This window comes from Equus caballus, chromosome 17 (assembly GCF_041296265.1).
Source record: "Equus caballus isolate H_3958 breed thoroughbred chromosome 17, TB-T2T, whole genome shotgun sequence".
Taxonomy (NCBI): domain Eukaryota; kingdom Metazoa; phylum Chordata; class Mammalia; order Perissodactyla; family Equidae; genus Equus; species Equus caballus.
Window position 1 is genome coordinate 30,583,791 of NC_091700.1, and position 12,316 is coordinate 30,596,106.

Consider the following 12,316-nt stretch of genomic DNA (forward strand, 5'->3'; position numbering starts at 1 on the left):
ACGGGCTGCAGTATTGCTGCAACTGGAAGGACCCAGACAGTGGCAGATAATTAGGTATTGGTAGATGTGGGCAAATTGAGATGAGGTGGTCCCAACAAATAAGTTGAATTGCACATGGGAAAGGTATTAACAAAGAGAAGCAAGGTGGCCAGATTTGTTAAATATAGCAAGATGTATGAAATAGTAACCAAAATTAGCACCATCTGCTCACATGTGCCCTTAATTTGCTAATCTGATTGTATATTTTGTGATGTTTTATGGGAAGCAATCTCCACTTGCTCAAAGAACGCTGGCCAACTTAAATGGTGATGCATTAATTTGGTTGCTTCAGCACCACCCATAATAAAAGAGATCATCCTATTCTTACCCTGTTCCATCCAAAGAGAATTGTTAAATTGTGGAAATAACAAATAGAAGCAATTGATTAAAGAATGTAAATAAAGTACAATTTTATTTAACATATTTCCATATCTGTACTTTTAAAGAATTCAAATGAAATTCTAAAACCAAGCGTCCTTTAAATCTCACATTTTTGCCTCTACTCAGTTTTATTTGCTGGATACAAAAAAAAGGACTTCTGTGCTAAGAACAATAAAGTAGAGATAACATACAGATTTCCTTCTTTCAGGAAATGTGAATGGATGAAGATATGTTTCTAATTTTCAGAACAAATGTGCTTCTTTTCCAAGACTCTTAGTCGTTACAAACGTTGTCGCTTTGCTTAGAGAAGATATTCAAGGCAAAATATTTCTATGAGTTTCATGGAAGAGAAAAATGATGAATCATCTCAATTTCAATGTGGAAATGACTTTCCTCTAGCTTTATTTGTACTGTGAAGAGAGCTACACACCTGCTGCACACTGTATTTTATCTTGTGTTTAAGAGACTAAAAAAGATGCTATTTATTGCCTCAAAATAGTCCTTTTGCATCCCCATTCCCCTCCTTAACAGAATTTCAGCCCAGCCTGAAATGAAGGTCATATCAAGTACCAAAGATATTTCAATTCTAAGACGGATAATCACATCAGCTATTCTAGGTATGAAAAAGTTTTGCATGAAATCATGCACTTATATCTTGTACTAAAGAGGAACCTAATAGTTGCCATCAAGTATTTAGGAGATATTTTATTGTTAACTTAAGAGGATTAATATCATTAAGACATTGCTATCTTAAAATCTTCAGCTAATTAAGAAAGATGTAATGACGTTAAATTACTTATTAAAAAAACAAGACTCTGCAGAAGACATGGGAAATTATTTGATCTAGATCCTGATAAATGGGTAAACATCTAAAGTGTGTAAGTGAAACAAGTCAGAAGGAGGTATTGATCATTATTCCTTTGTTTTCGTATAGATTCATTCACATAGATTACAAGAACAGTGAAATCCTAGGCAGGCTTAATTGAATTAATAATTGAAGACATTTGTTAAACATCTACTCCATCCAAGAGGTACTTCGCATTATATGAAGAACGCTATTCAGCACCCTTGCTGTGGCCCCCCAGGACCAAGGTGTCTGATGCCTGCTAAATTTTCTCTCTGACCTTCTCACTTGCTCTGTTGCAGTCACGTATTTCTGTCCTTAAACACACCAAGCTTTTTCCCACTTCAGAATGTTCTTACTTGCTGCTGCTTTACCAGGAACACTCTTCACAGGCTTCACGTGGATGACGTCTTCTTATCATTTAAGATTCAGCTTAAAACATCTCTTCAGAGAGCTCTTCCCTGGCCAATGGAACTGGACTCCTCACCCCCACCTATAACCATTCTTTACTCCTTTCCTCTGTTTTATTTTCTTCTCATGAGTTGCCACTATTTAAAATAGTCTAGTTTACTGAGTTACTTATTTGTGCATTGTTTGTTTCCAAACTAGGATGAAAGTTCCAGAACAGAGGGATCTTATGTGTCTTGTTCACTATAACATCAAGGACGATGTCTTCCTCAGAGCATACACTCAAAAAAAGCTTGGAAAAATATAGTTGAGAGTTTATAAGTTTGGAACAAGAGAGATGAAACATCTTCATTCTAAAAAGGATAAAGTTGAAAGTCTTGTAAGATAATAGAAATGCTAATGGGGATTCTTATGAGGAAATTATTATTTCCAACTACAGAGTCAGGTGTCTTCACAAAAAAAGTACCATTTCAACTGTGCCACGAAATGGGTGTATTTTTACACACAAATAGGAAGGAAGGATGGTCTAAGTCTTTTCAGTTAAGCTACAGTACAAGATAAACCAAGATTAGAGGAAAGTAGTCAGCACATTCAGAGAAGAGAAGATAACTGAGTTTTACCTGAATGAGTAAACATCTTCAGATAGAATCAGAGATGTCTTACATCCTGGTTCCAACATTCTACATCTGGGTTACTGTTATGGGCTGAACTGTGTCCCCCGGAAATTCAGATGCTGAACCCTAAATCCTAGTACCTCAGAATGTGACTGTATTTAGAGATAGGGCCTTTAAAGAGGCAATTAAGTTAAAATGGGGTCATTAGAGTGGACCCTAATTCAGTATGTTTTGTGTCCTTATAAGAAGAGGAGATTAGAACACAGAGGGACACCAGACATGCACAAGCAGAGAGGAAAGACCTGGTGAGGACACAGAGAGAAGGTGGCCATCTGAAAAGCACGGCGAGGAACCTCAGGAGAAACTAACCCTGCGGGCGCCTTGATATGGGACTTGCAGCTTCCGAAACTGTGAGAAAATAAATTCCTGCTGTTTAAGCTGCCCAGTCTCTGACATTTTATCATGGCAGCCCCAGCAAACTAATGCAGTTACCTTGAGAAGTTTAGCCTTTCTCTGTTTGTTTTTTTGTCTGCAAACTGGTGATAACACCGGAGAGATAGTAAAAGAATCAAATGAAATGAGTTATTAAAGTTCTTTTAAAAATAGAATAAATTTAGAGCTAGAAGTTTTCTTAAAAGTAGTTGCCATGGCTGTGGTTTCTCTTGCCTCTTTCTGTTGATTTCAATAGTAGCAAGAACTATGACTCTAGTTTCATACTTTTGTGACACAGTTGGCGACCCTAAGGCTTTCCCTGGAAGGAAATACCATATCTGTATGACAGAAATGGCTGGAAGAAGTAGCTGGGGTGGAAGTCGGAAGGGAAAACAAACTCTTTGGTCTATGCTAGTCTTTGTGTCTGCTCTGGCATCTTCCTTATGTGTAGCCACCCACCACGGACAAAGGCTTGCACTGATAACACCTTATTGCATGTCTGTCCCTCTCACTAGATGGTGAAATTCTTAAGGATTGGCTCTCTATTCACATCTCCAGCATCCATGCCCAGCACAAGGCCGGCACTCAGTCAATGGTTGAGTGAGTGTTACTGAAATATTTGCTTTGCCTTCTCTGACCACTTATTATTGCAAGAGATGGTGTGTTGTAGTGAAAGGATTGGAGTCAAACTCAGGCCTGAATTTGAGCCCAGGACTTAAACATTTCCAGCTTTATGACCTTGTGTATTTGTAGATCTTATTAGAGACCTGTTTTTTCCCTTGGCAATTTGAGATGGCAATAACCACCTCATCACTGGTTTTAAGTACTGAACTAAATAATATGTGTAAAGAACCCACTACATGTCTAGTACCTAGTTGATGCTGAATATTGTGTTTTATTATTGTTGTTTTTAATATCATACCTGTCTACTTTCGTTATACCAATGTGATCTGCTCATGAGAGAGCTCTGCAAGGGCAAGGTCTATATTGTCTTATTTTATCTTTACTATACCATGTGAAACCAGCACTTTTCATAGATTAGTTGATCTTTTTATCTAGCAAGATAGTAATGAGGACTACTGAGAGCTCATTTCTCCCTGCAAATAAATCCACAGGTAATCGGGAGCTCAGAGGCTGTTTGGTAAGAAAGCTTTCCTTGATCAAAGATACTTATCAGATTTATAATGGCAACCAGTGCTTCTGCTTTCCTTTATGGTTCTTTGATTCTTTATATATAATTTGAGTGAACTAAACCAGACAGCCAGATCACAGTGAATCTTGCTTAATTGCATGCAACCTTTTCGCTTACACATTTTCGTCTGTTGAGATAATCCAGAAGCTACCCTGGGGTACTTATTTGCTTATTCCTCTAATTAAGCAAACTTGTCTATAGCCTAGAATTCTGGTCTCAAATGGTATTTTGTTCCTGCAGCAATGACCTCTGTCCAACCCCAGAGCACATTCCAGCATTTGCATTGTGCGTGGAAGTTGCTGCATTGTGCAGGCTCCAGGCTGTGTTTCTGGACAGTCACGTCACCAAGGAAGTCAGGCTCATTTATCATCCCTGCCAGGCACTTGCAGGGCTGCCTGAAGAGAAAAATATCTGGCAGCAGGCAGTGACGAAGCCAGAGAAGAGAGTCAGGAGTGAGGGGCGGAGAGGAGGCGTCGGGGTGAAAGCAAGAGAATCTGAATGCCAGAAGGAAAGCTCCTGAGTCATATTTCTGGTTTTGATGAGAAGCCTTCACAGTGACAAATCTGGGCCTCTGGATCCCTGTAGGTCTTAGACCACATTTTAAAGCACAGATTGTTCCGGTAATGGCCCCCAATTTGTTTGTACCTCTCCATATCTACACCCTTGGGTAATCCCCTCCCACACTGACTCTGAGCTGGTCCATGAGATGGTAGCAAATACGACACAGAGACTTGAGAAGTGCTTGTGTGCTAAGGCTTGCTTTGTTGCTGCTCTTGGAACCCCGTGACTGTCATGTGACAAAGCCTGGGAATAAACTACTCCAGAATGAGAGACCTCATGGAGAGAGGCCCTTGTCAATCCAGCTGTCTCATCCGAGGCCATGGTAAACCAGCCAGCCCCGGCCGATCCATCAGACACATCAGTGAGCCCAGGAGAGAAGAGTCAAGCCCCACCCAGACCAGAAGTACGCAGCCGAGCCCAGCCCAGAGTACTGACCTGCATTCGGGTTTGGGGGAGGTTTGTTACACAGAAAAAGATAACTGATAAATGCTCAAACGCTTAGCTTGTCTGCCCATGTCAGGAACAATTCCAGTTCAGCATTTCATGAGTGTTTTCAAGATTCCATCTGAAAAATTCTGCTCTAAAATAAGAAAGTGGTTAAAAAATAGGGCAGCATACTATATTATCACCATTTGATAAAGGCAGTTTCCAGAATAGTCTCTCCCTGTGACTTCCAGAGATATTTGTGAGCTGAGAGGGGGGCGGGGAGGACTCTCAAAATAACAGTGTTAAAAAGGGAGTGGCGTCATTGAAGCACAGCGGCCTTTGGAAACCAGAGAGTGTTAGTGGATCACAAATGTGACATGATGGACATTTTCACTGCTGCAGGAAAATCAGCCCTGTCCCTTGTCTCTTGAATATAGTGCTTAAAGGAACTCCATTTCAAATTCCTGGTCCTGTCTCAAGCTCCCTGTGTTTCCAGTTTGAGCTGAGGTGGTGAGTGTGGAGGAAAGCTAGGAAACTATAATATTTGTTATTTATACTTTAGAATTCATTCATTCAATTCATTCATCTGTTCAGTAAACGTTTTGTGAGTCTCTGGCCTCTGCCAGTGTTCTGTGCTGCTTTGAAAGCTTTCACTAACTGCGCAGGGTAGGCAGAGAAAATAGCTATTAATTGCCATGACTTTCCCAGGAAACTGTCCCTTACTGCTGGCAAACAACTTCACGGGGTGCTTCGCCTCTCTTTCCAGCCACCCCAACTTCACAATTACCTCAAATAGGGGCAATTTGCATGTCTTCTGACAGTCCTTCTTCCCTAGGGAGGAGAAGATTCTGGATAAGGAAGACTGGCCAGAGCCTTTTCCTCTGCCTAATGTTGGTATTTATGCAAAACGATAGTGAAATAGTGATAGTAAGAGTAAGCACTGACAGTGTTTACTCTGTGGCCTGGCACTGTTCCAACACTTTACATCTACTAACTGGTCACTGAGGTACCTTTGACCAGTGAAACCACCTGAGTAGCACATTCACCAGGCAGTGCTATGGGAGGAGGCCCATGTGGTGTCACATGGCTGCCCGTGGAGTTAGCTTAGAAAGATGACCATTGATGCTGTGAACTGCTGGTGTCCACAGAGCTGCTCCAGTTTATCATTAATGTGTCTAAACAAATACTCTCTAATCTTCTGGGGCAGTCTGACCCGGATGCCTAATTCAAAACAGCCAAATTTTTGTGGTTTTTGAAGCTTCATGTGAGAAATGCCAGTGATGCTTCTCTTCCCCCATAATATGACATTAGGGGCTTACTTATGCATATCTAGAATGAGATGACATTTATACTGGTTATTTGTTGGGGAGGGGGTGATTCATTTTATTGGTGTGCTTCAGAATTTATATGTGTTAAATAGCTTCATTTATGTTTATCAAAGAATTCCTATAAAAACAGTAAGAGAATCATGCAGGCCCAGAAGATAGGATCTTAAACATCCTTCCCCTTCTTACTTGAGGACAAGGGCACAGGAGCCCCAGAAAGGGCTTCCTTCTGTTCTGGTTAATTTTATGTGTCAACTTGACTGGGCTACGAGGTACCCAGACATTTGATGAAACATTATTTTGGTGTGTCTGTGAGTGTGTTTCTGAATGAGATCAACATTCCAATTGGTAGGCTGAGGCAAACTGCCTTGCTAACGTGGGTAGCCCTCATCCAAACAATTAAAGATCTGAAGAGAATAAAAAGGTTGAGTAAGAGGGGATACCTCTTGAGTGAGTGTTGAGCTGGGACATTGGTCTTTTCCTGCCTTTGAAGTCAAACTGAAATGTGGGCTCTTCTTGGGTCTCGAGCCTGCGGCTTTCAGACTAGAACTCAGCCTCCATATAATCATGAGTCAGTTTCTTATGATAAATCCATATATATATGTATACATAACATATACATAATTTATAGGTAATATATAATACTTAATTTATATATATATATACACACACGCATTCTGTTGCTTCTGTTTTTCTGAAGAACCCTGACTAATATACTGCTTTTCCTCAGAGGAAGTTGACTTCCTCCCTGCTTTCGGCAGTGGTCCTGTTGCTCACACTCCTTTGGACAACACCCTGGAACTTTCCCTTGCAGCACATCCAGCCCTCACCTGCACAAGGGCACTCACAGCACACACCCAGGCCTGCCTGGTGGCTTTTCTGAGATCATGGCCTGGCTACCTCCCAAAGTCCTGCTGAGCCCAAGTGGATAGGTTGCATAGCCACAGTAGCGACTTGAAGGCTACAACAGAACTGGAGCCAGAACCCCAGGAACAGGGGAAGGGCCCAGAGCGAGTGATTATGGTACACACACAGTGATGTGTCCATGGCCCAGCAAAGGGAAACCAAAGGGGCCTCTGAATCATTTGTTAATTTCTCTAGCAAAACTCTTTCTTCCAATTATTACAAGGGTATGTGGCACTGTATCTTAGCCTGCATTAGATTCTGAGCAGGTAGAGTTAATGAAGCCTTAATGTCACACGAGCTGTATGTTAGAGGACAGTGCCACTGGATTGGTTGAACTTAAAGTCATGTTACCATGAATATAAATACTATTATAAACTACATTCTGAAATACATATATACTTACCAGCTTACATTTTTATTATGGGTTTCCAAGATAAATATTTGCCCTGGAATAAGGATCATCATGCCCAGTGTTTTCCCTTTCATGGGATGTCAACTACCACAGGGACGCTTGGCCATGATAGTCTTCTCATAGTCATGCCCATCATCCATTATCAACGTCATATTCAGAATAACCAAGTGCTAGAAGCTCAGAAACCATACTTCCTAGGTTTGAATCCTGCCTCTGCCCCGTGAAGATATGTAACAGTGAACAATGACTAAACTCAATCTAAGTTTTCACATGTACCTAATGTGGATACAAATAACACCCAGGCCATAGGGTGATTGTGAGGCGTAAACAAGATAAGGCATTTAAATGGATTAGCCGAATGTCTGGCATATGGGATAAACATTCAGTAAATATTAGTTGCTATTTTCATCATTACTGATGTTGACTACAGTTTAATCCATTCACATTTAATGCAGTCAGTATATTTGATTTCTATTTGTTCCATCTGTTCATGGTTCTTTGATTCACTCTTTTCTGCCTTCTTTGGGGTCAATCAAATATTTTTTATTATCCCATTTTATCCCCTCTATGAAACTTCTAGATATAACTCTTTGTGTTTATTTCTTACTGCTTTCTCTGGAGATTACAATATACAACTTTAACTTTTCACAGTGTGTCTTCAAATGACACTATACCATTTCATAAAAAATGTAGACTCTTATAAGTTTAATTCCATTTTCTCTCTCCTGGCTTTTGTTCTTTTTTTTTTATAATTCATTTCTATATATATTATAAAACTCAAAATGCTTTATCAATTTTGCTTTAAACTTTTAATAATCTCTTAAAAATATGTATCTGTATATATATATGTGGCATGTGTATAAAGTTTTAAAACTATTTTAATAATTTTTATTCAACAATTTTTAATGGCTTTTCTCATATTTACCCTTTTTTGAGTGCTCTGTATTTCTTCCTATAGATTTGGGCTTCCTTTTGGTATCATTTTCTCTCCCCCTGAAAAACATTTTTGGGAATATCTATAGTGCAGTTTTTCTGGCAATGCATTTCTTAGTCATATGTATGAATGAAAATATGTTTCTTTTTTACTTAATTTTTAAATATAACCTCATTGGATATAGAATTCTAGGTTGACAGGGTTTTCTTTTGCTCTTAGCACTTTAGAGATGTTCCACTGTCTTCAGGCCACCATCGTTTATAAGAAATCATCTCTAAATCTTATTTTTGTTCCTTTGAAGATGGCGCATCTTCTTTTTCTGACTGCTTTTAAGACAGTTTCTTCATCTTTGTTTTCAGCATGTTAACTATGATGTGCCAAAGTTTGGTTTTCTTTTATTTTTCTTACTTAGGGTTCAGTGAACTTCTTGAATCTATGGGATATAAAATGGGGAAAATTCTTGCTATTATCTCTTCAAACTTGTGTCCCCCCCATTTTCTCTCTCATTTACTTCTGGGACACAAATTACATGTATGATAGATCGTTCACTATTGTCCCAGTATCTCAGATGCTATGTTCTGTTTTCTTACTATTTTACCTCTGTGTGTTTCAGGTTGGATAACTGCATTCATCAGTTTTCAAGCTACTAAAATTTACCTTTGTTTGACCAGTGTGTTGTTAAGCCCATTAAATGAATTCTACGTTTATGATACATTTTTCCAGCATTTTCATTAGCTCTTTTTTTTGATACTTCCTCTCTGCTGAAATTCCCTTCAGTTCAGCACGTTCACTTTTTCCACTATATCTTTTAACATTTTTATTACTGTTATTTTAAAGTCCTATTGATAATTGCAACATGTTGGCACACTCTTAGTTTACTTCTACTGACTATTTCCTCTTTTGACCACGATTTACACTTTCCTGCTCCTGTATGCGTCTTGTAATTTTTTATTGTATATTTGGCTTTATGAGTAAAAGAGACTTGTAAACGACATTTACCCCTAGAAAAAGCAGGAAAAAGTCCTGATAAGCTACTAGTATGTGCTGGGAAGGGGTTGTGCAAAGTCAATTTACTCTGTAGTTAAGCTGGGTCTGGGTTCTCCTGCAGCTTTAGTTGCATGCAGTTTACCACACCTTCGAACATTTTCAAGGTGGGATCAGGACTCTCCCATCAGGAAGGCTTGGGATCTGAACCCCGACCGAACTCTAGTAACCATTTTCTGCTTTACCGCTCAGCTGCCAGCTTTTTGGATTGCTGGCCACTCTCTTTTTCTCTCTAGCTTTCTGCACCTTGCAAGACCTCTCCCCACCCTGCTGTCTGATGTTGCCTTTGAAGGCGACTGCAGCATGCTCAGTGAAGATCTAGAATGCATAAGAGGGCTTCTCTCCTGCCCTGGCCGGGCCTGAGCCTTTGGCAAATATTCCCATTTGCTCAGTTTGGGTAAGTGTGGAAACCTAATCTTGGAATTTTAATTTTATGCCAGCCCACGTGCAGTCATTGAAAGTTTGTTAAAGTTCCCCCTGGCTCCTCTGTATCACCTTCTATGAGGGATTCCTCCTCTTCTCATCACACTGCCAACAAGGAAAGCAGCCATGGATCTCTTCTATAGGAAGAGTTTGTCACCTTATGGAATGTAGTTCATCTGAGGATTTTTTTTCTTCTTTTTCTTCATACTCAGCCATCTGGTGATTTTTAAAAAGCTCTGATTTTGTAAATTAACTGGCTTTTTCTAGCTGTTAGTCTAATTTTCTTTTATACCCACAACCTCCCAGTGGATATAAGGAGAATATTCTTCATATAAAAGACAAAGGCTTGCAATATATTTTTTGAACGAATAATGAATGAATGAAAATTAAATGAGTGAGCAGATGAATTAAGAAAAGAGCACACTAGCTCCCCAAACCAAGGGTTTTAAAATGGAAAGTATGTTTCCACTGTAAGCTTTTCCCCTAAAATACAAGCAAAGCATCATTAAGGGTGCAAGGGTCACCCATCACCCTCCTACCCCACGGGGCCACCCTTTCAGTCTGACTGTCATGCCTATTGCAGAGTCTTTGCCTGAGGATTTCGTCTGACCCCCAGGCAAGCCCTGAGCACGTAATTATGCATTGGAAGGAACACCTCAGATACAACAGAAAAAGTATTATGTGGTCGACCCTAGGACATTTATGCATTTATTTGGTAAACATGTGCTTGTGAACTAGGCTCATCTCTGTATTTCTAATATTCACCAACAGCTCTATAATGTAGCAATTATCACCCCCTTCTATAATAAGGAAAGTGAGATTCAGAGGGTTCACACAGCTAGTAAGATGCAGAGCTGGGATTCAAATCTTTGCTCTTTTTACTAAGCCATGAATTCAAGTTATTCTAAGTTTAATTCTTTATGCATAGCTAACGCTACAAGCATTTCAACAGCACTGTTCAACTGATCCACACAGACCATTCTGTGAGATAGTTTGGACAAGCGCTATTTTATTTTGGAGAAGAGGTTAAGGCCACGCTGATACTAAACCGTCTGTTCTGCCCTGCACCCTGGGAGTTCTGATCCTGAGTCTACTGCTCCTTCTAATACGTTTCACTGTCCCTCATGGGCTCTAGTTTAAAGCTTTGAATGATGACAAGAAGCTGGTAAATTTACCCTGCCACAAAACCCTGGTCTCTTCAGTGAAGCAATGGCAATGAATGCCCTTTTAATAAGCCATGTTTCATAGTCTGGAACCACTCCCCAATTAAAAATCTACACCATGGTAGAAGTCAAATAGCCAAAATATAGTCTGTCTTGTTATGTTATTCAGCTAGAGGGAATCTAGTTTTGTTGGGGGGAAGCTTATTAACCTCAACATTTTTTTCTAAAAATTTGTTATTTTATCATGTTCAATTTCAAGGTTAAAAAATGCCAAATGTCATATTAAGATAGCTGCAAGCAATTAGAATGCAAAGGTCACTATCTCACTCAGATTTAGAGCATGGTTCCAGCATTTTCCTCTTCTGTTTCACTGGGACTTTTATTCAGCTCTAAAGAAGCCATTCATTTTGTAAAGGTTAATTCGCATCTCTGGATTTGATGAAGCGCTTTGCCTGTATCATCTGCATTTTAACGCTGCATGGCTCTCAGTCAAACCCTCTCACCTCATCAGAGCTGGCCTCCCTCTGTCAGAGAGCGAAAATCCACGTTTCCTTTCCTGGCTCTGTCCTCCCGAAGAGTTCCACCAGCGATTACATCACACAGATCACGTCCTCCTCCTCTCCTAGTCAGTGAGTAGACAGAGTTGCTGCCTTTCATTTCATGAATTCACTTTCCCTTTTAGCAGTTGTCTTTCAAATCCCCTCAAGTAGATGATTTAATATAAAATAATTATGATCTTCTGTTCATAAATTCTGGTGGGCAAAAAAAATTCAATTTTTTCTTTCTTGTTTTTAACTAGACAATTTTTATTTTGGTGTCCTATTCCAATAGAGAGCAGAAACATCTCAGTCATTCCAGGGTCTCTTGTTTACTTAGTGTTGCTTGTGGGTCCCCAGGGTAGGACTTAAGTGGTGCCGAGGTGCTGGGGCAGGGAAGGCCTCTGGTCATTGTCCCATATTGTTACTGGCTTGTGATATGATGTCTGCATTCTTGCTTACTCCCCAGCAGTTGATCTATGTAGATCACTAGTATTACCCCTGCATCTCATTCAAGTTCTCTAGATGGCCACCAGTTCTCTGTGGCATAACCACGCTGTTCTCGGTTATACCAATAACAATGTTCTTCGATTCATATAAAGGTTTGTGTAGGTTCTTCAAGGCTATCTCAGGATTATTGGCCCAAGCTCAGCACACAGATATTTCTTCTACCTTC

The 12,316-nt window shown here is 39.8% G+C and overlaps 1 long non-coding RNA gene across 1 annotated transcript; it reads right to left on the reverse strand.

Moving 5' to 3' along the window:
- Positions 1-424: 424 nt before the first annotated feature.
- LOC138918499 (uncharacterized) lies at positions 425-11,743 on the reverse strand. The gene is made up of 3 exons (XR_011427939.1): positions 11,608-11,743; positions 4,907-5,051; positions 425-2,025 (listed from the first exon to the last, which is right to left on the reverse strand). It is a non-coding gene; the product is annotated as an uncharacterized lncRNA (long non-coding RNA).
- Between the last annotated feature and the right edge of the window lie 573 nt (positions 11,744-12,316).